The sequence below is a fragment of the Phoxinus phoxinus genome (assembly GCF_949152265.1).
Source record: "Phoxinus phoxinus genome assembly, chromosome: 19".
Lineage (NCBI taxonomy): Eukaryota > Metazoa > Chordata > Actinopteri > Cypriniformes > Leuciscidae > Phoxinus > Phoxinus phoxinus.
This window is the reverse complement of record NC_136894.1, coordinates 7,373,758-7,401,495: the sequence shown is the minus strand read 5'-3', so window position 1 is coordinate 7,401,495 and position 27,738 is coordinate 7,373,758. Positions and strand designations below refer to the sequence as shown.

The window sequence follows — 27,738 nt, the reverse complement described above, 5'->3', positions numbered from 1 at the left end:
ATGCAAGTGTATTTTCCCCCCATACTGTATTCTCTGGAAACATTTCTGAGAACTGTGTGAGTTTTATGAGCTTGTGTCGGTCAGAGGAATGTGACCTATAACATCTTGAGAGCTGGAGAGGAGCTCATTTTTTGCACATTATTGGGCCTAGCCTTCACTGTAGATATATATCACTTCTCAGCCCTCAGAGAATAAAACACCTGTCAACATCAGACCATCAGGACACGGCACCACCCACTGGACGCACTTGTTGACATAAGCCGACCTTGGAAATGGGACTAATTACAAAGCACTTGCAGAGGCCAGCAGGTCAGCTAGCACTGAGGAGGTTCTTCTCCTTAGAAACTGTTAGAAATCAAGATGTTAGTTGAAAGCAAGTATGATGGGTGACCACACACACATGCGGCGCACACACAAACAGATACATAAATCTTAAATATTTTTTTAAAATAATTTTAACAGTATCATTTGTAAACCTCCGATGAAGCCAATTGGAGGTAGTTCTTATATACTGGTATATGAGACTTACACCTCTTCTATGATGAGGAATTTTGATTTATTTAAAATACATTGTTATTTATGTACAATGTACAATGTGTGTGAGTGTTTATAGCATATATATTGTCCGCCAAATCTAATTCATGTGGTTCAAGAATTAATTAATCAATCAATCAATCAATCAATCAATTTAGGAAATTATTTCAAAGACTAATGATTGTGTGTCAAGGTCGGTAAGTCTCTTAAAGGGGACCTATTATGCCCCTTTTCACAAGATGTAAAATAAGTCTCTGATGTCCCCAGAGTGTGTATGTGAAGTTTTAGCGCAAAATACCCAACAGATCAGACTTTTTGGGGCTGAGAAAAAGGCGCCGTTTTAGTGTGTGCCCAGTTTAAATGCAAATGAGCTTCTTCTGCACGGCACAGGGGACGGAGCCTCACGAGCTCACGCTCTGTAAGGACCAAGCATGCCGCACAAGCCCTGAAAAGTGAAGCCAAAACGTCTCGATCGCCCCCGGTGGCTGGTCCTAGTATAGGTCATAAACCCCATGTTATTCAACGGGACGTGAGACCAACTAAACAATTAAATTACACCTGAAATATCTTTTTTTCCAAAGGTGGTTTCTGTCATTTGCTGTCGTTTTTATCACGCTGATGTAAGTTCAAGTGTCTGTTTTTAAAATAAGTTTGTTTTTAGTTAGTTACGTGATGCTATAAAAACGTTGATGTAACGTCATGATTGGCAGCTGTGATTGACAGGCTTTTTGAACGAAGTAGTCACTGAAGCACCAACAAACTTTTTTTCGGGATCTTCGGAAGACTGAGAAGATTGTAGTTACTTTATTTTAACAAGCCTTGTTGTACTGCAATCAACAGACATCAAAATTGGAGCAGAACGGAGGTACGGAGCAGACATACTGTAGGCCACTTTAAAAAGTGCAGGGGGTGCATTCTGCGTGAGTGATGGCGGGGCGTTGATTTCGCGGCTTTACTTCCTGCCCACTACTGCGCAGGTCTGGACCCGAGATCGCTACTGCGCAGACTCAAGTCCCAAGATGTCAGCGCCATATCGGGACAATGATGGCTTCAGTTCTCAACATAGACAGTATATAAACTGGACACAGCGACCCCATAGGTTTCAACGGAGAAAAGTGAAGTCAATTAGAAGCATTAGGAGCGTAGTGCGCTTGGTTCTCACCAATGGAAAAGAGCGAAGGGGCGTCGTCCATCTTTTTTTACAATCTATGGTCAGGACAATCATCTCACTGAATGATATCAGAACAGAAACTCTCAGAAACTGTGTTCATTTCGACCCAGAGTTGGACAATAATGCCCATAGAGTCAGAGAATATATGCTGTATGGAGATGGAACAGGTATAGTTTAGTTTAATTGCTGATATAGCGTATTTGTCATCTGCTTGTAATCACTATTAATACAAGACTGCTGTAGCGGACACCGTCCAAATGATATACTGATGAGTTTAATAAAGTTTATTCTACATCACACAAAAGATGAAGCGTCAGTTTTACTCCAGAAAATCACATTAAGAGCTGAGTAAACACAGTATAAGAAGTGTGTAAGTACATAAACGAATTTCGGTAGAGTTGAGGGAACATTTTCTTCGAAAACAAAATTAATCCACCTCGTCTTCAGCGGCTGGCTCAGATTTCGGGAGTAAATAGAGAGAGCTATGTGGATTAATACATCCAGCCACACAACACCTACAAGAACTGGGAGGCATTCTCGTCAGTGCAGCAATGGCGGATGTGTACAACTCGCTGTGAACTTGATCAGGGCAGGTCTAAGTTAAAACTGCAGTGTCTGTCAACATTTGTGGGCAGGGCCTGTGGCTGTTATGACGTCACATGAGCCCCATGGCTGAAAACAGGTCGTTGGGAGACACTGCTTATGATTTATGGGGATTTAAAGAAAAGGAGTGAGTGGATTTTTATCACTGTAGGGTGGTTGTGTACACACACTGCCAAAACACATTTAAAAGTGAATTTTGCATAATAGGTCCCCTTTAAACTTTCAGATAATTTGACCTCTTTATGACCAGTTTTGCTAAAATCATCTGGTACAACTAACCTTTAAAAACATTTAGAAAATAAATAAATAAATAATGAATGTGTACACTCACATGTATTCAAGGTGTAAGGAAAATATGTTGTTACTTTTTACTTTATCGAGTACATTCTTCTTTGTCACTGACCCATGTTCAGTACTACAATGTTTCAAAATGTGCAATCAAGACATCTGTTCCAAATACTAGATTCCGCTTGGCTGTTCTCTGACACTAAAGGCTTAATGACACCTTTCCTTAGCACTTGTGGTGTCAGCCACTGTTTTATACCCGGTAAAGTGGTTTGGATTTCTCCTCTCACACAGAACAGCTCCATTTGGTTTTCACTTCATCTAGACAGGAGCTTTAAAATAATGAGGCCATAATCGTACCGCCGTTACTCAATGCCGACACCACAGCCAATTAAAAACAAATCAAGCCTTGACTCCTCATGTCAAAAAGCACTCTGTCTTACACAGCTCGGCTCCTCTTAAATTCCCTTGAACAGCCTCCTTTCTCTTCCTTACATCTTCCTCCCTTCCCTCAGTCTGAGAAACCAGGTCTAACAATAATTTGAGTTCATATCACTGCAGAGCAACAATTGATAAGCCAGAAGATAAAATGCCAAAGACACGTTTCCACCCAAATAAAAGCTCCAGCCAAAACGCGCCTCTCAGGGGAGGGATGAATGATGGCTGTTGTGCAACCTCGGGTGGAGGCAGACTGCCCTAGAATGTGCAGGCCAGTCACTATTAATAAGATTATGATCAGCCTTATGGACTTCAAAAGGTCCTGGGAAGACTGTGTATCAATGGCTTAATGATTTCCGAGGCATGGCCTGTTTTCATCATAGATGACAAGATCCATTCCAATGCAAGTCAAAGAAAGGCCTCTGCAATTGGAACCATGTAATAGCATGTTCAGGTAGAGAGAGCAGAATTTGGTTTAATCTTGATTAAACTAGTTAAGATGAATGTAAAATGCAATGTTTATGCTTGTTTAAAGTTGTATGCGGTTTAAAGGGCTCCAATTCGCAGTTGTCAAATTAAACCAAGAATCAAATTCTCATGCAGTCTTTTCTACCTTTTTCCCCACCAATTAGACCACATTATGCAAACCAATATCTTTTTTAATGGTACATTAAATCAGAATCAAAATCTTTAAAATAATTCCCCTGACGGTTCAGTGAAAGAGTCTGTTGTGAACGGCTCTGATTTAAACCTCTAAAGCACTCATGAGTTTGGAGCTGTATCATGAATCTTTTTGACTGACTCATTAAAAAAGAACTGGTTAATAAGAGTAATTTGTTCACAAATGGCTGAGCAAGGACATATTGTTGGTTAAGCTAGCAAGATGAGGGCACACCACAAAATCAATTTCAGCACTTTGTTTCAGACTCCTGTTGATGCTGGAAAAACTGACCCAAATTTGTTTCCACATGCTCATAATAAACACAAAATCCTGTGTTTTAACATATAAATGATAGGATATGTATTTCAGAACTCAGTGAATGCCACTTTATGCTGCAAAGTCTGTTGTATTCGTTCATTAAGGTGTGAAAATGACCTGTGGACTCTCTCCTGCAGCTTTCTGGTTTGGAAGAGGAGAGACAGACCACATGTGGGCTGAGAAAGAGAGTAGAGTGAAAGAGTTGAGGAGAAAGAGGGGATGAGGAATAGGTGAGAGGGGGTCAGTTCTGCTAGAACAATTATCTTGTTCCTGAAACCTGCTATTTAATGGAAATAATCGGTCCCTGCCAAACTACACGCCTGCATCTTGGTATGAGCCATGGTGCAGACCTTCTCTCACTAACTCTCTTTCTTGCTTTTCATATTTGATTGAACACTTTACTCTTAGATGGTTGCTTTGTAAGGAGTGGCCATTAGTTTCAGAGATGCAACAAAGGGGAAACTCCATTAAAATTCCTTGCACACATTCCCTCTTTCTCTCTCTTTTCATTCAGTGTATTTGCCCTATCAGTGGACCAGTATTGGGGTCACCCTCATGCTCACCCAAACAGCAGGTGCCTATTGAGGGGAATACGGCTGGTAAAATCTGTTGTCGACACCATATCAGGGGCTTTACTTTGTGCCTTTGATTAGTGAGCCATAAATACATTGTGGCTACATATCTGGACAATCACTGGATGATCAATTTTCCCAACTATTCATTTGGATTCTTGAGTTTTGGGTTTGTAATATTGAATACTGTGCCGCTGGGGTCTCTGGCATCTGTTACGAACAGTGGCACATTCCTTTAGAAGATTGGGTGGGCACTGCAGGAGCTCTATTAAATAGACAACCCATTGTTTACCAATGGAGCCCAACAGCTAATAGAGAAGCCCTTGATGTGGACTGAAACATGGTGGTGAAAAAGACCACACATAACCTTCCCAAATGGCCTCTGAGATTGAATTCAGTCTGCTCTCATTTATCAGTCAGAATTATATGCAAGGACCCACCATAACAAAATATATGAGTTCTTAAATTATTTAAGAATTGTATATTTCTATTTCAAGCATTTTGTTTAATGGAAAAATGTCATAACTCAAAAATAATATACACTACCTTTCAAGAGGTTGTTAAGTTTTTCTTTTGGTTACACTTTATTTTAAGGTGTCCTTGTTACAGTGTAATTATACATTTAATAAATTTTAATTAACTATGTGTAGGGTCAGCTGCATGTAATATGCATAATTTACTGTTATTTCTAAAGTACATGTAACATATGTAACAAGGATGCTGTAAAATAGTGTTAACAATTTTTTATCATTTTAATATTATATAATATCTAAAGCATAAAATATTAAATATAATATTGTGAAATATTATTACAGTATAAAATTATTGTTTTCTATTATAATATGTTTTAAAAATGTACTTTATTCCTGTGATGGTAAACCACATGGTTGTTGTTGATTATCTTCCATTCTTAAAAGTTGGGGTCACTACAAATTGTATGTAAAAGATCTGCGACAGATTCTTCAAAATATCTAATTTTACATTTCACAGAAGAAAAAAAAAGTTACATTTACAAGTGAACTGTTCCTTTAACATCTGTAGTCAAAAACCTGAAACCACTTCAAACACAGAATGCACATTAGAATATTTAGAAAAAAAATTATGTAGGTACTAACCAGAAACATACGTGCTATGGATTCAAATATATGGAACAAAGCAGAAGGTGAGTTCTGTTTGCGCTCCATTGAGTCCAAGGATAATTAATTGTCTGAAGTCAACGCCACAGCCTATAAACGAGCTCTTTGTGACACAAAGTAAAGTACATGCAAATTACCCAAACAACCCTTTCTCTAATCATTCACAAGTTGCTGACCAAGAGCTCTGCTCTTTAGTATGGTTTGGAAAAGACCGTGTTTACTTGGGTTTAGAGAAAGGGAGCTAAAATCAATGGACCACAGCCACAGAGGAAAAAGCTTTGAGAAAACCACTCCTTGCCACTAAATATGGCACTAAATATATCCGTTTTTACATGCAGATGTTAGAAGAATTAATGAAAAGAAACTGCATCTGACAAATTAGCAGTTTTATGGCAAATCAACCATTTACTTCAAATGAACACCATAGCAGAAAATGGTATTTTACACCACAAGGACCTACTTTCAAAAGGGTTGTCAGTAGGCAAATGAATTATAAATCTAAGCGTAACGTTCTAATATTCCTCTTCCTGTTTTAACAATCTGTGGCCTGGAGATAAAAATATCACATTCAATAACACCATTTTCTGCTCTAAAACTCATGAAAGATCATATGAACTGAAATGGCTCCAATCACAGAGAGCTTAATGGTTATAAGCAATTTTTTAGTTACTGCCATGTTTCGGTCTTTCAAGCAAAGCCAATAGTCAAGTCATGGACGAGGCATTCCAATTCACTCCATGCAACCACCATTTTGTGGCTTTTGTGGGGTGGCAGAGGAATGCCGTTTTAATCCTTGTTGGACTCGTGCCCCTTTTCTGGACAAGACAAGGGTTCTTTGGTCCTCTCGTCTGGCTTTGTAGATCTTTTCAGACTGGGCATTTATCCATAGACACCCCAAGCTCGACAAACCTACTATTGAAACGCAGACTAAGGAGCCTCCATGCTTAGACATAATATATCAAAGTAAAGTGGACCACTGCGTGTGTGCGCTAATCTATGGGGCAGATGTTAAGGTGACACCTCACCAAAGACAATGGCTCAAACATTTTGAAGCAAAGCAAAGGAAATTCATGGAAAGTGTTTGATACAACACATATTGTGTTTTGAGTGCTAGTGTGTGCATCATGGGATGCTAGTGTGGTGGTGTCTCCACTATATTTATCATCTTAAGAGGATAGTTTAGCAAAAAAAATTAAAATTCTGTCAAAATTCACATGACATTCTAAACCTGCATGACTTACTTTCTTCTACGAAATGCTAAATTTCGTCTTTATAATTAAAGTCAATGGGCTCTAAAACACTAGATGCCACTGGCTTTCACTGTACAGACAATAAAAGACATTCTTTAAAATGTATTTTTAGTTTTTATCAGAACAAAATAAGCCACACAGGTTTAGAATAACATGAGGGTGAGTAAATGATATAACAGTAAATTATAATTTAAATTTTAGGGTGAGCTATCGCTTCAATATCATACACTCTCAGAAAAAAAGGTATCTGTCAACTGGGGGCGCTACTCTTTTAAATGGAACTAATGTGAACCATTTAGATACCCTTTAGGGATAAATAAATACAAATGTGTACCTTTTGAAAAGGTACTGCCCCAGTGACAGCCTTAAAAAAAAAAAAATTCTGACAGTGTAAAGACTATATTGTTGAAGTTTTGAAGATTAACTGTATGGTTACACTGCTAGGCCAGCATACTGAAGGATATGAAAGGTACAGATGAAGTGTGTTATCAATAGACAATTATTTACCTTATAATGCATAAATATATACTGCAAAATGTGATAATCTCAGGCTGAAGACAACAGTAGGCTGATTTGTATGGCGTGTGGAGCTAATGGAGCAGATAACTGCCTATGTCTTTCAAGCAATAGGAATATAATGCAAAAATAATAGTGCTGGAATGTTCGGCTCTACAAGTGTGTGTTGTTACTGGGTTTGGAGGAGACTTAGAGGCTATGAATCAAGCAGATGAACCCCACTTGAAAAAACTTGCCTGGTCTAGACAAGACTCCTCCATACAGTTTTATTGTCTCTGCTTGAAAAAAAATGAGGAAAGAAAAAATGATGTTGGTGATACAGCATATTAGTGTTGCCTGAGGGGAAAAAAGCAATAAAGATTGCACTTTTAAGAATGGGGAAAGTATGAACTTTTCACACCCTCCTACGCAGACTAAATCTCTAAATCTAGACAATGACAATCCAACGCCTTCACAAAACCGACAGGAAATAGACACAAAGGACAGACAAGAAAACAAACAGTCTAACTCTTTCTTTGCTTTTTCAAAATCGTTTTCTCTTGCTGGGTGCCGTTTGCTGAATCGCAGGCTGCCTAATAAGGAGACTGTGGTTTTTGCTGGAATGACTTAACTAGTGCTTAAAATGCTATTTTAATGATTTGTGTGAGAGTCTGTGATGGGAAAGGGAGAGAGAGGCAGGCGAGAGATGATTGTACTAGTGTCTGTGGGCACCATGGTTCAAGATCTATTTCCATGCTAAATGCCAAAATCACTCTCATCCCCCATATCTCCCCCAAAGATGAATAATTCACTTTAAACGTACTCTAAAGGCCTCATTGAGCGGCTTAGTTCAATAGCACAAGGGTTTGCAAACTTGTTAATGCCAAGGACCCCCCAATATATGATAATCCCCTTGTTAGAGACCCCAGTTCTAAAATATAATGGCATCTATATATTAACATGTACTGAATAAAGATCTGTTTATACTGTGTGAAAAATTGTGTGGAATGTTTAAATGAATGAAATTAAATGTCACTAAATCCAAAACTAATCATTAAAACACTGTCTGGGGAAGAAATTAACTTTTTTATTAAGCTACACATGTGACCATTTTTTCCAAATATATATTGTATATAGTGCTGATAAAATACGTTTTGTAATTTTTTCATGGTTCCCCTTGCAAACTGCTGCGGGTCCCACAAATTGAAATGTGCTATACACTTTAAGGCTTCCTGTGTATGATTAAAATTTGCCCCGAGCCTCATTTTGTCTCAACGACTGAAGTTGGAGTTTGTGGGTGGCTTAAATTCCAGTATTTTCAGAAACACGTCTTTGTTTGTGTTACTGAACATCATCAATATTGCCCATTAATACTGCAGAAGAACATTTGCAGTCCAGTTGATGACCCTTTTTATGCAGCAGTATTTCAGTCGAAGGACAGCAGAGGTACTGTTATGTCTAATGAAATGATTCAAAACAATTTAGTCAGTAGTACGGCATGTAACCATTTTTTTTGCTCTTTTTCAATGAATAATTTGATTGAGTCTTTGGATGGGAAAAGGGGAAGGGGATTTCATGAAGAGCATTTTATCCCTGTCAGATGATCTTCATGGCTGCAATCCTCTTCCCCATGGATGATATTATACTGTACAGCTGCAAAAATAATTTGTATTAACATACAGTGGACGTGGGGAAAATATATAATTTTTTACTATGTGTATTTAAATGTTATATTGAAAGTAGGGTAAACTCTAAAAGATGTTGGGTTGTTTTAATATGGACAAACCCAAATGTTGGATTAAAAATACAATTTAAAAAAATGTGTCCATATTGTACCCAAAATTGGCTTAAACAACCCAGAGGAGTCATCCATGTGCGTTCCATCCATCATTCATTTCAAAGTCAATTGATTAAAAAAGTTATAAAAATTCCTTAAACCGTAACTAAAAGCACTCCCTGTTACAGTAATTATATTACAAATAACATCAACAATAATAAACTGAAGTGCTTTTAGTTTCTCAATTTTTTCTACTTTCCCACATTTATACTTCTGCAATAAACTTTGTACTGTTTTACTCATTAAGTTTGTTCTGTATTAGTACTACTAGTATTGTTCATATGATCGCTTGGGCTTTTCCTTATTTGTAAGTCACTTTGGCTAAAACCTTTTGCTAAATGATATACAGATATATGTTATTAAACATTACTGCAATACCTTAATGAGGCTAAATGAAAACATACCCCTGCAGACTAATCTGGATTCCATAAATACCTAATAGAGAGATTTATGCGATGACGCTGTGGGCCAGTGTGACCAATTGCAACCATTTGCAAACAGAAACATTCCTAATTCTGTTACACACACACTATGAGCTGTACAATTTATCGCCTAAGCTTTCGGTGGCACTTATGCTCACAGCCTCCATTCTGCAGAGCATGATGGGATGCAGGAAGTGTGTTTGGTTGCATAAGAACTGCCACACAATACCCTTGTTCTTACTGAGTCTCGGCTGAATGTAAACGGATTAGAAGTTGTTACTTGGACCCAGGCACGTGTCCATGACCCACAGTGCACTGGGAGAACTCAAATTCTGCAGGCCTTTATTCGTCCGGATTCACCTACATTTGGTAAAAGCAGGTGGGTTACTCCTGCAGGGGTCATGCATTGTATTGTTTCGACTGGGCGATCAGTGTAAAGACCCCCATAGGGAGTCTTTGCAAAGTTATGAGTCTATGAAAGCAGGATCATGTTCACAGAAACTTGAGTTCCACCCGAACAAGGTTAATGGCTTGATTCTTTCTAGCTATGCCAGGAAAATAAATCGGTGACAGGGATAACTATGTTTGGACCAAAGGAAATCTTGCATTGTCTTTAGCGTTGGGTCTTCTTCAAAAAGGGTCAGCATTCAAGTGAGAGGACAGCACTGTAAGCACCTAGTTTAGAAGATCTGTATTTCAGTGCAGGATAACAGGAACAACTCGGTCTTTGTCTCATTATGGGTTTGTATTACAGGCTGCTTTGAACTCAAGACTCCCCTGGTTTAATTTCTCATGAATTCAATAAGGTTATGATGATGACATCTGCATGTCAGGATTAGTTATCCAATCTAATTACCAGGTAAAGAGACACACAATGTACAAAATGAAAATGACTTATTCTTGTACTTTAAAAACTGATTATGACTTTCCCGGAATGACCAAAGGGGTTTTATGAACATACACTCACTTCATGGCATCATTTAGGTTTATGTGAAGAAAAGCTAACTTAAATATATTCACACATGTAAAAATAGGGGAAACCCTTGGCATCACATGAGTGTATAAGCTGAGGATGATCTTAGCAGGCATGAGTTAGCAAATTTCCCAGACAAGTGGCTCAGACAGGAAGTCCTGAAGAAATCCTCCTGTTATAATTATTTGGAAAAGGTGGCCTCTCACGTCTCACAAACACTTGAAATGAAAAATAAGAGGAATGTATCTAAGCCTGTCTCCACCTCAGAATAATATAACAGAATGAAAAATAAACTGTGACTTAAATCGCTCACAATTGTGACATTATATCTAACAGTTGGGATCTTATTTTTCATAATTGCAGCTTTTTAAGCCTTTTTGAAAGAAGCTGCATTTATTTGATCAATAACACAGTAAGACATTACTATAATGAAATATTATCACTTTTTTAAACTCCAGTCATTACTCCAGTCTTCGGTGTCACTTGATCAATGTTAAAAATAGTTGTGCTGCTTAATATTTTTTGTAGAAAATATTATTTCATGAATTGGGAGTTCAAAAGAACAGCATTTATTTGAAATAGATATTTTTTGTAACAATGTACATTCAATACAAAAAAATGTTTAACTGTCTTTACTGACACTTTTATCAGTTTATTGCATCCTTGCTGAATAAAAGTATTAATTTCTTTAAAATACAAAAAACTAAAAATCTGACCCAAACTTACCCTAAATTACAATTTTGTTTCTTACACTTTGAATGTTTTACTCCGAGGCAGAAACAAGCTTTCACAGGTATGCCTTCCTTAATAAAGACAAATTCTCTCTTTAGTGTGAATCAAATTATGATCAAACAAGAGCTTCCCAGAAAGAATGTGAAAAAGGATGTGAATGAGGATGGGGCGTCTCAGAGAGAGACAAACCCAAATCCTTTCCTCTCTACATTTTCAGTAACTTTAGCCAGGGTAATATGAGATACAGTGTACCTTTTAAACGAAGGAAAGAAAGTGGGCCTTTGAGATTTAGACAAATAGCACACCGGTCTTGATTGCACAACCAGTGCAAGGCACGGGACATTCTGAGACGAGACAAACAAATTGCAGGAAACAAAGTTTGCAGGTGGGACGGTCTTCTTAATTAGGCAAAAATCTACAGCTAGAGGCGAAACTATGTGAGACTCTATGTTTCTGTATAAACCTTACGCTGATCAAAGCACTAAAGCCACTCCAGCAAAATTATTGCACAGGCATCAAGCCACTTGAAGATGATTTTCACGCACTCTCATAACACATGGGAAGTTTTTTGTCTTACATTTCTGTAAAGAATAAAAAAAATACTGACCATGGGGCAGGAAGCGTTGATCTGCACTTGGATCAGATACGACAGTGTCGCTTATTGGAACGCCAGATTTCACAAATGCCCTGGTTTGCATTAGCGAAGCAGCAAAAAACAGGGGTTTGATGACTAAAATTGAATGTAAGAAAAGCGAGAACAAGGACAGAGTGTGTAATCAGTTGTAAATCACATTAAATGAAGTCAATATTGTCAAACTAATTCAAGTGACATTGGACGACTTGTCTTGGGAAACGTTTTAAAGGCAACATTGGATGAACATAGTGACCAACTTATTTATAATCAACATGTTCCATCCTTCTTCAACAAGTGCTAGCATATGTGAAAGGTCAACCAACACGCTGCATCAGGAGCCAGTTCTCCATGCTACCATGAATCTCTTCCTTGCTGTGGTTAGGGAAGAACACAAACGCTCTGTTGTGCTTGGGAGTTGGATGGTGCACGGCCCATTTGAGCGCTCTCATCTATGGCCAGCTTGTCAAGCTCCTCCTTCATTCTGTCACATCAAACCGCCTGGAGATGCAGAGGTTTACTGGGCAACGTTAAAGCATGAGGTGGAGGGAAGGGGGGATTTGAAATTGTCAGCGTTTTGGATGCGTATGAAAGTTGGACATCTAGAACAGGATGTGATAGGATAACATGAAATGAGACTTCACAGCAACTGAGTGGTGACACAAACTAAATAAGTCCGCAATGAATATGTCCAATTTTAATGCCTAAAGGTTTGGGGTCAGTAAGATCTATTAATGCTTCTGAAAGAAGTCACTTATGCTCAGCAATGATGCATTCATTTGATCAAATATACAGTAAAGCAGTAATATTGAGAAATATTACCATTTAAAATAACAGTTTTCTATTTTAATAGCTTTTATGTCCAGACTCCAGTGTAATATATGCTGATTTGGTGCTCCAGAAACATTTCTTATTATTATCAATGTTGAAAACAGTTGTTCTGCTTAATACTTTTGCAGGATTCTTTGATGAATATAAAGTTCTTTTGAACTTTATATTCATCAAAGAATCCTGAAAAAGTATATTTCATTTATTTGAAATAGAAATCTTTTATAACGTCACTGTTTTTTTACTGTCACTCTTGATCAATTTAATGCATCACGGCTGAATAAAATAATTCATTTCTTTCGACTAAGGTTTGAAACAGACAAACATTCAATTTAAATTATGACAAAATAAGCTGTCAACAGTCTTCTCTGAACTATACCTACATTGGAAGGCACAACCTCAACAATCCCCATGACAGAACCACAAATCATGCCTAGAATCATGAGAATCCCATGGAAGCCGGATGGAGATGAGTATGGGTAATGTTACTAATGTATTTCTGGAACAAACTTACTGAAGAGTGCAAGGGTAACAACTGGAGCTGTTGTCGGTAGTGATCTCAATCCCCCTAAGAAGTCGTCGTCGGAAAAACTGGGAACACATGTAAAGAAATATTATCCAAGACTTAAGCTGGAGTAAATAACCTCCAAAGCCCTATTCCCATCTCTGCTCTTGCAGACCATTCATCAAACCATTCCCATAATGTGAGAAAAGAGGGTAGAAAATCTTGGCCTGTGAGGACAAATACAAAGTTACAACTGGAGTTTTATTTTAAGGATTTGACCCAGAGAGGAACTGGCCATGTTCTGCTTCTTTGCTGTAGTCTTGGAGTCCCTCATCAGTTTGGCTCCAAGTGGCTGAACAAGAGACTAATGAGAAAGCCGGTCAAATGAACCAGCATCCAATTAAAAGAAATCAAGTCCCTTGAACCTCAAAGCCCATCATCCGCCGTCCCATTACGATTCAGTTGGGTACAGTTTTGCAGGTACGTCTAAACTAAACAAGGCTATAAGTGCCTCCAGCTGGATTCAGCTCTTATTTTGATATTCTGTCAATGGCTTCAAGGGTTTTCTACAGTTTCCTTAGAAAAGCACTGCAAGACATCTTGCATGATTTTTTTATTTTATTCTGCAAACCACAAAGCAAAGTTTCGCTATTCTGGCTGCTGAATTAAAACACAGAAAACCAAAGAAATACTAAATGTCTTTGTAAACTCTTTTGTGAAGCCTTCTTTCTTCCGGCATTGTGTACAAATACTATTTTGAGTAGCAGAATTTGACCAAAGACGTTTTTGTTCTCACTGTGCCAAACCATGCACCACTGTGTTTCCATCCAAAGTTGCGAATTTAACTAAATTTGAGATGCTGTGCAATTGGTCCAACGGTTAGTCCAGTTATCCAATCACATCCAAAGTTGAGGCAAAGTCACACCACATTTTTGCTGCGCATAGAGGGATTCATTCAGTAAATGTGTTTCCATCGTAGTTTATGTGCATAACTTTATATCAGATAAAACATGTACCTGCCTAAATTGAGTTTTTTTATGCACATTTTTTATAATTGATGTGCATGTTTGCATTTCCATTCAGCGGTATTTAATGAGAAATCCCAAAATGAGCATAAAAATAGGTAGATGGAAAGATAGCTACTGTCTCATCATCAATGACATCAAACACACTGTAGGAAATAGTATTGATACAAAAAAGGGGGTAAGAGTGTAGATCAGACATAAAACTACAGAAACCCCCCAGAATTTTTTTTGTGGAAACTGTGAAAAAAAAAAAAAAAAATCAGGATTCTTTGAAGAACAAAGTTCAACAAAGCAGCATTTATTTCAAATGTGATTTTTTGCAACATTATAAAAAAAATAACTTTCACTTTTGATAAATTTAACACATCCTTGCAGAATAAAAATAGTATTACATTTATTTATTTATTTATTAATTAAATTAAAGTGTCTTGCTGACCCCAAACTTTTAAATGGTAGTCTAGTCTATGTTGGCTGACAAATATAATGAAAATAGGCCCATCAAAATTGTTGCTTCTATTCACAATGTTGTTTGCAATTAACATTTGCAACTAATATTCAGTACTGGTGTGAAAATGATTTACTGTCTCTCTCTCAGTGGGACCAGTCTCTGTCTGAAAGCATGATGCTGATAAGGCAGCTTGAGATTGTGACTGTGGAGATGTTTGCTAGGTCTGAATGACAGAGAAGCTGCTGAAAGAGCGGATACTGTGCAAAAGGAAAAATAATAACAGTTACTTGCCAAGCTTCCCCATTTCCATCTACTGCCAACGGAACGGAAAAACTCGTCCACATCCAGTGCATTTTCAAGAGCCAAGGGAGAGCAAATGAGGGAATGCCGTGAAGATGGGAATGTGAAAATGAAAGACTATGAAGACAAGATAGATAGATAGAAAGATAGACAGAAATTTTATTGATCCCTGAGGGGAAATTTACTAAAACAGCAAGATTACTGGAAAGCCAAAAAGAATGACTTAAGTAACAAAGGTTGAGGAGAGAGATGTATTGTAAGGTTCTGGTCACTCAGTGTTGAGACCAAACAAATAACTCATGCACTGCAAAATACTTTCTTAATCAGTATATTTATCTTGTATAATAAAAATACCTGAACCTCAAGTTGTTTTCACTTGAGCATTAAACAGATTTAAGGGTTAGTTCACTCAAAAAATTAAATTCTGTCATCATTTACTCATCCTCATGCCGTTCCAAACCCGTAAGACCTTCGTTCATCTTCGGAAAACAAATACAAATATTTGAATTAAATCTGAGAGATTTCTGTCCCTCCATTTACAGTCCAAATCAACTACTACTTTAATGCTTAAAAAAAGTTCATAAAGAGATTGTAAAACTAATCCATATGAATTGAGCGATTTAGTCAAAGTTTTCTGAAAATACACGATTGCTTGTGATACACAGATTTAATATAATTAAGCTTCTATTCAGAATCCAGTCCTAAAAACGGAATCAACTGTATAACGCGGAATTTCACGGAATTTTTCAAATTGTTGATGAATAAATAAAAAGTAGGCCAGTAAACTTAAATCAAATCGCGATACAGACTAGTGTCTGTGAATATTAAACAGCAAAAATGATATTTAAATATTGATCCTGCATGTTCTGCGTGTCTCTGTGTGAATGAATGAGACGTGCGGTTTGAACTTGAACTTCATCTCCAGAGCCGCTCACTTCATCAGCATTTAATTTGAAAAAAAATATTTTCATATCATAAACACACAGAAACTCAAAAGGTCTTTGCGGCAACCCATCAAAATAAAAGTTAGGTTTAACTTGAAGAAATTGTGACAGAAATATATTACTGTTGTACAGAATAATTTAGCTACGCCTCAATGCAATAATACTAACATTAATAATAATAACAAATTATTATTATAACTTTTTTTAATTAATAATTACAATATTTCTTGTTTCATGTTTTAATTTGAACAGAAACTGTCTTTTGTGCAGCACTTTTTTTTGACAAAAAAGCAATTAAACTTGTTTAATAAAGTTGTTCAACTTCAATGAATTGTTGTTAAATTGTTTTAGTTTCATGATTTCAATTAATTGGATGTACTTTTTGATTGCCACAATTTAATTTAACCATTAAAATTAAGTCCCAAAAGATTAAAGCGAAAAACAAACAAAAAACGGAATACAGAAAAATTGTAATGGACTAAACGGAATTTGGAAAAAAATATAAAAAGGATTTCATAGGGCCCAAGAAAATGAGTGCATTCCCATAGTTGGAAGTGATTTGTGATATTACAAATCAGCCCTGAGTCTAAGCCCAGATCTGTGCCGCATTCATCAGACTTAAAGTAAAGCTGTTCATTTCCGCAAGCATGTGTTCATTTGTGTCCTTTTGAGAATAACAAAACCAACACATCTGTTCAGGGCAGTACACCTTTCCCCTCAATCAATCAAACAGTTGACATCTTTACACCCTAGCGCCCATAGAATAAACCTATTGGCCTACACAGATAACCTCCCCTTTCCTGGATGTGTTTGCACCTCTTTTCCTGTCCAGACCAATTCATGCACAACCCACTGGAATGAAGCCTTGCAACAGGATGTTTGATTGAGCCACCGGCGGCATTATTCGCTCAGGTCTAAGATGTTCACACACTCCTTCACAAACGCACGCACCCTCATCTAATCGCCGATGCAGGCTGAGCACGTTGATTGCAGAGGAGGCTTATGCCAAAGCTCTGTTTCCAACAGCTTTAAGGGTAATTCCTCATTCGCTGTTTTTCTTTCGTCCGTTATACCTTAAGTGGAGAACGGGCGGAAGGAACGAAGCCTGCAGCTCGCCCTCCCCATCACACAGACTTCGCACAGTTCCTCAAAGGAATGTACCGCTTGCCTTGTAGCCCCATTGAACAGGACTGTTTTCCTCTCTTTTATAGTGAGCAAATAACATCTAGAAGCAAATGGTTATGGTGAGAGATGGGGGCGTGAGTTCCTGGAACGTAACACGGTCAGGCATATGCTTTTCCCAGAGCATGAGTGGTATTCTCCTTCATTTCCTGTTTAAAGTGAACACCAAATAAAAGAGGTATGAAGGTTACCACACGGCTGATGAGAAGCACCTTTCTGCCAGCATTGATATGTTCAGCAGAGTATGACATGGTCGTATGCCAAACAAAGCAGGTTAACAGTAGTTTAGGCATTAGTTAATGCATGATTAGAGATCATAAACTAACAATGAGCAACAGCATTTATTAACCTTGGTTAATGTTAATTATTAATATACTATTGTTTATTGTTACATTAACTAATATTAATTTATACATTCATATACTATGCATTACCCAATCTCTAGGCACGGTGAAGGGTGTGAGATGATGTGGGTCTATTTTAATTCCAAAGGCCAAGGGAACATTATCAGGATGCATAGTATCCTTGATCTATGAAATAACTGGCCTTAAAAATTAAATAAAAAAATCTGCCTGCCTCTATGGGAATTTGACGTGTTTTGACTTATGCCCCCTGTATTTTAAGGAAGAACATTTATTTATTTACGATACATTATTCATTCACAAAGAAAATTGGTGTCCTTAAAGGTTGGATTTTTCCTAATTTTTTAAATTAAGGCATTAAGATCAATTTCCAAAAGAAAATTTTTGTATTCCTCTTTTTAGTCAACTTAATCACTTATGCTCACAGTATAAACACATAAACGTAAATTTCCACAACATCCAAAAATTACAAAAATTGTAGTAGAGCAAAAATTCCTATTCTTAATGGGTATTTTTGTATTATTGTCCAGGAAAAATACCAAAATATTTGAAGCAAGATCAATTTAAGATTTATTTTGAGAGATTGTATCTGCAATTCAAGTGTATTTAGTTTTACTCCACTTACCATTTTTCCAGTTTTAATTACATCAAAGGCATTCAAGATAAAATGTAAAAGGATAAAGAGATAGTTAAAGGGATAGTTTACTCAAAATTGAAAATGCTGTATTCATTTAGGCTACTCATCCGCATGTTGTTCCAAACTAGTGTGACTGACTTTCTTCTGTGAAAAAAAATAAAAATTGGTAACCAAACAGTTTTGGTTAACATTGAATTCCATTGTGCACTGTAAAAAAATATATGATCAATAAGTCATGACAACATATGCTTTTACATTACTTTAACTCATTTCATATTTATAATATAATATTTAAGCAATTAAAATTATTAAATTATTATCAAAATATATTTTTATAAAAGTTATCCGAGATTCGAAGGTCAGTTGAAATGATTTGTGCAGCTAACTTTATTTTACTTAAATTTAGGCCAGCAACTGAACTGAACTTTTTTTCATTAATTTTTTCAGTGTATGGACAAGGACATTCATTAAAACCACTCAAAGAATATCTTATTTTATGTTCAACAGAATAAAGAAAGTCATTCACAGTGAATAAATTAGAATTTTCATTTTTGGTTGAACTATCACTTAAATGTAACATGTTTCAAGATTAGAAAACAAGTCAAACGGTCATTTTTTTTTTTGCAGTGTACAACTTGCAATGTTAAAAATGTATTAGAGTATGTCAAATTTACATTAACCAAGATTAATAAATGCTTTGATAAAAAGTATTGTACACTGCTATTTCATGTTATAGTATGACTAAATGTATAGTGCTATGAACAAATAATTTTTAAAGCACAATAATAAACAAATAAAAATAACAAATAATCATAATATTTTAAAAGCTTCACTTCATACATAGACAGAAAGGAGGTCTTTGTCATCTAAAAATTGCTCACATGTACACAGCACCAGTGGCACAGGCTCACATTCCCATGTAACAGGGTTTGGTTGCAGTCAAGGTCAGCAACTCTGCCCTCTAGTGGCACTCACTGTATTACAAAATCTATGTGGATCACCGGTCTTCTTACCAGTCCAAAACAGAGCTGGAATGCACATCTCAGTTGGCAAACAAACATCTGCAGCACTATGAATAATACAAAAAAGAAAGAATCTCAATGAGTCAGTACATGACAATCCAAATACTTTATAAGTTTGACACTCAGTCCTGTCCCATGTTATAAACGGATTCGTTTATTCCTTCACCTTTGGTGAGGGTTCGCTGGCTGCAAATACAAGACATCGCCTCTCATGAACCCAAAGTAAAAGTTCAACCTATTGGTGTGTCCAACATTTCCCATATGCTTCTCACTCTGCATTGGGCCAGGTCCTCTGTCTAGTCTCTCCCACTGATTGAGCATGTGTAATGGATTTCGTATCATTTTCCTCTGTTGCGCGGTAAAATAAAATAAAAACTCAAATGGGAATTGAATCTGCAGTAAGCCATTACATGCTGAATGAAAAGAGACATCCATAATGGTTTGGATACAAGCTTTGCTTCTTTTCATTTCTCAGATATGGCTTCTCCAGGGCAAACATTTACATCCACCTTGAGCTATAGGGATCTAAAACACAGGGAAATATAGTCTCCAACATCCACGATGGATTTTAATAGCTTATAAACGAGATTGAGTGAGTGAAGTTGCCCCAGAATTAAAAGGCAGACGGTTGGATAGGAACAAAGGCTTACTGACCAGCACAACCAATGAATGTGCACCGATTATGAATGGTCCATATATAAAAGCCTCCATCAGGTTGGTTGGAGTCATATAATGTAATAAAGAAAAAAATGCATTTCATCAGCCCCAACCTGGCAGAGCTATCTGACATCATAAAACGCGGTCAGCAGAGTTATTGGGGCATCCCAAAGGTGGGCATCCATGGTTACAACATTACCTCGCCATTACGACTTCACACTGCCAAACTATTTGCCTTTGTGTACTTTGCCCAAGCGGTCAAAATTTGGCTGCTTAGCATGACCCCATTTGCCCCTGCTGGTAGATGCCATAACTACACTATCTGGACCAGGGAAAAAATATTTTTCTACAAGCAAAATATAGTAATTAATACACACACACACACACACACACACACACACACACACACACACACACACACACACACACACGCACACACACACACACACACACACACACACACACACACACACACACACACACACACACACACACGCACACGCACACGCACAGATATTTAACTGTTTTTTTTATTTATTTATTTATTTATTTAATTAAAACATTTTCTTTACATTTTTTTTTTCTTTAAATCTGAATATTAGAATTAAAAAACAAACAAAAGATAATAAAAAACAAAAGCACACAAAAATAACTAAAACATGAAATGAAAAAGTCTTAATATTAATAAAATCTCTAATATTACATAAATAATACTAAAATAACACTGGTCCAATGTTGTTTTGGACCCCACTGACTTTCATTGTATGGACAAAAACAGCAAAAAAATTTGGGAGAACTATCCCTTTAAAAACCATGAAATGGACTATTCATGATGTCATTTTCAGTTCATGCAATTGGCTGAAAAAGTTCTGTGGTCCCATGAGCAAAAATGGCAGATTTTAAATTGAAAGATAAACTGCTACAAAACGGATAGCTTTCTGCAGGTATAATAGATCTCCTTGGCTTCACCTAACTGAAATGCACATATGGAGAGAAGGGTCAAAGTGTGTTTGAGGGAGTGAGGTGTTTGGTAGATTGAAGCTATCGCTGTAATTGTACACAGAAAGGTGGGACGATGTCTGCTGCATCTCCTGATAACAGGACCAGATGAGACGCATCCATCATAAAATCACATCATACTTCACAGCTGACTTTCCCGTCCTCTAAACTAAGCACAGACAGCTTCCCATCTAGAAGCTTTGGACCGTCTCCAGCCGCAGGAATCGGAAGTGTGTGAGGGGGATGATGGGCCCTCGCTCTGTGGAGTGTCTCAGACACTTTTTCTCTAACCTCTTTTTTCCACTCAGGGGTTCAGGTCACCTTGTGTAATGTGGTAGCGCTAACGGCACAGATGCACAGGTTTGCAGTCAGACCTAAACCGCTTCTCCTCCTGAAAGCCATCATGCTGAGGCGCCAAATGTTTTTAGAAGAGAGCATGTCGTCTTTTCCAGACTGGGTCTGTTTCAGTTCTGTAGAAGCTGGGCCCTGCTACTCAGACGAGAAAAAAGTATTATTGAATACTATTCCCCAGTGCTCTTGGTGAAGAATGTATTATGAAAGCACATTCCCTTCTCTCTCACAGTCCTCTCTCACTCTCCGTCTGAAATTAAGACTGCAGCATGAAGCTCATGCCATGTGCAGTAGTTGATTATGTGTAGAAAAGCTTAAACATTACAAAGAAGGTCTTTTAGACCTTTTTTGACATAACATCATGTACAAAACTTGCTGATGTGAGAACATAACTACTACTGATGAAGCTACATCTAAAGTTGAAAAAACAAGACAAGATTTTCCCACTCAAATCAACAAGAAATGCTGTTTGCAACTCCATAACCTGACATATTTTATATTGTTAAGGTTATTTAAAAAGAGAAACAATGTAAGGCGGGACTAATTTTATTCATAAAAACTGATTGGATCGTGACAAAGTGGGCGTTATATATATGAAAACAAAGCCAGGTGGTTGGAGAGGAGTGGCTGAGAAAAAAAAAGGGTATTTGTGACATCAGCAGCGTAGCCGGAGCAAGCCATTAAATATTGTGGAATGATTATGAAGACATTTTTTGTAAAATTCAGAAGAATGGCAACCAAGGAATCATTCAAAATAGGACAAAGAATGTAATTATAATGAACAAACACCAATAAATAATAATAATTATCATCATAATCATTTTTATAAACAATACATAGGGTCAATTTGGTTTCATGTTGACTTTAAAAGAAACTATTTAATGTGCGATTTTAACCTCTGAAGTGGACTATGTCTGAGAAGTCAAAACATGCAACACTTTCATAATAATAATAATTCTTCAAACTTCAAACGAGCTGATTGAAAGTGACATTTTAACCTCTGAAGTGGACTGTCTAAAAGGTCAAAATGGATCAATTTCTGAAGCTAAAAAGTGGGCAGGGACTTGAGAATCCTGTGGGTGGAGCTACAATTTAAGTGAGTGGCATTGGTGCGCAACAGAGTGCAGACCAAACAGTCCCAGGTGTCAGTTAGAGCGAGGCTGCTGCAGTTATATAACTCTCTCCCTCTCCAACTTCAAAACAGCTGTGTGACCTACCACACTACCTGAACCACACAACCTATACAGCCACAAGCACACACAAACGCACACAACCAGCATCAGCATAAATGCAATGATAGCCACATGGCTCTGTTTAGACAAATACGCCACATATTTTGCAGAGATTAATGGGGCTAGAGCACTAAAACATTCAGTTAATCTGCCTTGTGTGTAGCAGTGCGCTGAGAATTATGTTGATCTCATGATTGAGATGTAAACCCGACTGTTTTTCCTCCCTCTCTCTCTGTCTTGCATTTGGATTCAATTGCTGTGAAGCAACGGGATATGAAAAACATTTTCAAAGATGACATATGCCTGCACCCAGAGGGAAGGAAAATGAAAGATTCAGATATGAACTTACCTCACCCTTCTGTTTCACCTCAATTTCTCAGGCAGGTAACTTCTGCAGGTCAGGTGGTTTCTTTTCTGTGCTCCCTCTTCAGACAGTCATCTCTGGAGAAATAACTTGAGAAGATGTGATGGGAACCCAGCAGACAGGGAAGTCTCGGGAATGCCTTGGCACTTGGTCGCAGTCAAACAGTGTTTACATACGAGTAGAAAGGACAAATACAACTCTAGAGAAAGTTCTGGTACTCAATGGCAGGTGCCAATCTGGTTCTTGTTCTTACTTCTGTCTCTGGAGAAAATTAAGTCCATGTGCTTGTCGCAGTGAAGGGAAAAAAGTCCTTGTGGTGTTGTCTCCAGACTGGATACAAGTAGATTTCAGACGCACCTTCTGAATCTGTGTGCACTCTCACAGGGTGGAAAGTAGGAGGGAGAGAGAAAGAAAGAGAGAGAGGGAGAGGGAGAATGTGAGAGGCAGGGTGCTCGACTTCACTAGGCAGTGGCTCTCCTGACTCCAGGCAAGAAGAGGACCTCCTTACAGGGCTTTTAAATGGGGGCAAAGCACCTGGAAGCTCCCAGTCTCTTTTCTTGCAAGTACTTTTTTCCAAACAGAGAGAGTGGATTGTTTCTCTAGTACCCTCCATATAAAAGGCAAGTGTCTGCGGCCGGGTAGAATAAGGAAGCAGTATAGAGGATGGGGTGGGGTAGGTGGAGTAAAGGGATGGATATGCACCCCTCCTCTTTTCCCGGTAACCATTTAAGCCCTTGTTTTCCCACCTCCAACATAAACATCTGCAAACAAATGCTTGCACTCATACAAACAGACAAGTCTTTCCCAGAAAGCACCTTTTGGAAAATTCAGGCTGTGCTGGCGCAGCTCGCAGTGCATCGATTTCACCTCAGCGAAAGCATTCTTTCAAAAAATGCCTCAAATTTGCTGTCCTAAACGTTCCGGCACAAGATTATAAGCACGTATGCAGCAATAAGTAAAGTGGAAGTCTGTTTTTGTGTAATCTTGCCATACTCTCAGCCAATTAAACCAATCAGTTTTATGAGATGAGATTACATTTCTTGGCTGACTGATCTAGACTGTGAACCACTTAGCAACAGTTCCAAAGTGGAACCTTTCCCGGACGAATTGCTACGATAATATGTACAAATGCTTAATTCAGAATGTGTAAAGCAGTGTTTTGAGGCTACAATTCGAGATACGCATTAACACAGTTAATGGCCCCTATTACCAGATTTGAATTCTCCTGGAATAAAAATCCATTAATTATTTTGGATAATTATGTGAAGAGTGTGTAAGAACAAGCTGTGTTACAGAATATGTTATCTAGACCTAAATGAACCATCATCGCGGTGCTCTGCTCCTAATCTGATCCCAATAACAATGAGCTCATTCAGTTCCAATTAGCCACTGTGCAACATATACGAACTGTAGATAATTTGCAACACTGACTTTATCATAATATCCAATCAAAAAACCTAAGATTAGATTGAGCGCACATTGAAAAATGGGGGATTTGAAGCCTCGGGTAGGGCCTGATATAGCTTTGGATAATGCCAAAGGAGACGGAGCAACAAGTGGGGCATTGTGCTCGGAGGGAGCTACGGCTAAGACTAGCCACTGGATACCTTCCATCCATGCAGCCCCTGACATGGTTGGATATTAGGTGCGTTATCAGATGCTAATCTGAGTTTGTGTGTCTCGTAAGTAATGGAACAGACAATAAAAGAGGCACGCGGCTAATTAGTGACCTGTTTATATGCACTACGTTCACATGGTGGGCTTTGAAAGTTGGACCCAAAGGTCAAGAAAATACATTTGTGTTCAGCAATTCTTTGGTTTTAACCAGCATGACAAAACCTGATAGTGATGAAGCAAATTAGGGGCTAATTCACACGGCAGACTGCACCAACATTACAGACATATTCTTCAGGTTTTGTTGGATCAGTGTGATACCCATTTCAATGTCTGTTGCCATTGGCAGACACTTATTTTTGAGTTGCCAGATATTAATTTGTCGCGTCATAGAACGTCTAAGAAGTGATATACTGTAATCTGGCAACTCAAAAACAAGTCTCTACCAATGTTAACAAACATCAAAAGGGGTATCCGACAAAACCTGAAGAACGTGTATGTCTGCGTTGGTGGTGCAGTGTGAATTAGACTTAAAATTATAGAAAAGTACATACACACTATTTCTTGATTAAAGGAGCATTTCAAGTTCAATACAAGTTAGGCTCAATTGATAACATTTGATTAAATTATAAGCTTCACATTTCTGCCATTGACTTTTCTTTTTTAATTTAAACTTTTTAATAAATATTTTTTTTTGGGCAATCAACATGGCAAAAACGCTGTTAAATGATCTTAACTTGTATTGAACCCAAATATTGCATTAAGAGTACGCTTAGTGCTTTCGTGTGAATTCAAACCTTTACTAGTGCTGAATAAACATAACCTATTGTGTTCTTGAACCATGTTGTTGGCTACCTCTGAATATGCGTGATTAAAAGGAGTGGGGCGAGACTAAGCTCTTAGTTTTCATGACCAGGTGAACTGTTTCCTATGAGGATAAGCATATTTTTGTAATGACCACTCTCCTCAGTGGGTTAGGGGCTTTGAAGACCATCATTAGCCACAAACTTTAATAGCAATGGCTTTTCGTGTTCTTTGCCGGTTTGTTTGATCTATCCAAGCAATTTTCTCAATGAGAGTCACTCAAAGATTATCAGATATTGAAATGAGTATGAATGGTGCTCTGCAAAGGGATAACAGACCTCGGGTTTTCTCCTAAACTTAATAATCGTACTAATCTTAGCTGTTGATCATGCCATTAACCGATGTAAATAGTCAAGGATCCTTCAACGAACCACTTCAGGTCTTGATTTCCATCCCTTCAATGTCCATAGAAATGTCTGGACCATGGTCTGTTCTTGCTATAGCTGATGGAGGATCTATGAATCTACTCAATGTCACTGTTAAAGGAACAGTAAACCTTGAAAAACCTTTCTAGACCTTGAAAAAGTCAAATAAATTAATAGCATCGTATAGCTCCATGGGCATTTTATATTGAATTTATATTTTCAAAACAAATCACAAACAAATGGAAAAGATCATGGGATCTCGAAAATTGTTAGCCATTTAGTAAAAAATGTGGAGAATCATTGCTTTAAAATAATTGCACATTTGTGTAAGAAAGACACTTTCAACCACTTAAAGGAAAAAAGCTTATCCTATTTTGAGGATTGTAAATCAACAACTGTCACAATATGGGCTCATTAATCATATGACATCATCAGTGTCAACAAATGGGGAATCGGAAATTCTTACTTGCATTGAAGAGGCCCTTCACAGAGGAACGGATGAGTTTTCCGTGCGTCTTCTTGTGATGTCATCAATAGTATCCTGTGTGTGCGGTTTTGAGTTGCAGGCTGCCATTCACACCCAGGTGTCAGGGTGTTTTTTTTTACACATCTCAGTGAAGTGACTTGGGGAGTAGAAGGGAAGGCCTGCCACTGGAGCTCATTCACAAACCAGCTGACCTCACCACCTCCACCCTGCCTTTACAAGGTGAAATTGACCCATGGAAACACTCCTGGTAATAAGAGTTTCCCTACTCTTTCACCCTGTCATGTTCCGTGAGCGAAGTATATAAAAATAAACAGCCATCACGAATCTGAATGCCACGGCATTCCATCAGAAAAGCTGTTTTGCTTTACACGACTGCCAGGAACGACTGCTAAAAGTTAGCTGTGACACCTGCGACGGTTGACACCCCACCCATGGCTCCAGTTTTCTGAGTCAGAGCTCATGTGTGGGCCTGTGTGTGTTTTACTGAAGGACCCACTGTGTCCTTGTATGTTAATATGTTTTGGGTGGAACCTAAGCACTTTCACAGCCCATTACCTCTCAACAGAGCTATTAGGAACGAGGAACCAGAGGAAAAGGCACCACGACACCACTAGAGGCACTAGACAACCACTGAACCCCAAACAGTCATTTCAATTTACAAATTAAGGTTGTCTTGAGGGCGTATGAATGTAACAATAAGATGAAGAAGATTATATACATTGGGACCAAGCCAAAGATTACTCATCAAAATAAAAAAGGATGCAAAACAACCATTAAATGTGCTGGCACTATATTTCAAGATGGCCACTTTGTGAACATAGACAAAATGTGAGTCGCATTGAAGGACACATTAAATTGATCAAAAGTGACACTAAAGACATTTATAATATTAAGAAAGGTTTCTATTTCGAATAAATAGTGCTCTTTGAATTTTCTATTCAGCAAAAAAATCCTTAAAAAAACGTGTAACGGTTGACAAAAATGTCAAGCAGCAACTTTGGTCAACATTGTCAACTGTTTTCAACATTGATAATGAGAAGAAATGTTTCTTGAGCAGCAAACGAGAATGATTTCTTATGGATCCTGTGACACTGAAGAGACTGCAGTAATGGCTGCTGAAAATTCAGCTTTGCCATCACAGGAATAAATCACATCTAATATATATTAAAATAGATAACAGTTATTTTAAATTGTGAAATGCACAATATTACGGTGTTTTCACGACAAGGCCCTGGCACTTGGCTTAGTTTCAATGTGACATATTATTCGGGTGATGGAGCCCAACCTTTGTCTCCTGTAACCTTAAAGTGGAATGCCTGGCATCTGGTAGCTGGTGGTGCTGGTAGATGTGGATGAAGGGGGGCTGGGGGGGAATAAACACTGAAACTGATATAAAGTTCTCAGAGAAATTCCTTTATATATGGTTAGTGAGGCTGCCAGGGCTCAGGCTGGCACAGGAGAAGAGAAGAGTGATGCTCTGCCTGACCCATCTTG

At 37.8% G+C, this 27,738-nt stretch overlaps 1 protein-coding gene across 6 annotated transcripts in view; it reads right to left on the bottom strand.

Moving 5' to 3' along the window:
- The window catches only part of col8a2 (collagen, type VIII, alpha 2), a 101,468-nt gene that overhangs the window by 29,695 nt on the left and 44,035 nt on the right, over positions 1–27,738 (bottom strand). The window contains exon 1 of one of the 6 annotated variants that reach the window (XM_079591639.1): positions 22,900–23,544. The exons of 2 other annotated variants lie outside the window; for them this stretch is intronic. The gene's annotated coding sequence lies outside the window, so the exon portion shown is untranslated. Of the gene's footprint in view, positions 1–22,899; positions 23,545–27,738 lie in introns of those variants that run through there. 3 more of the 6 variants (XM_079591640.1, XM_079591635.1, XM_079591636.1) reach the window with 3 other exon arrangements.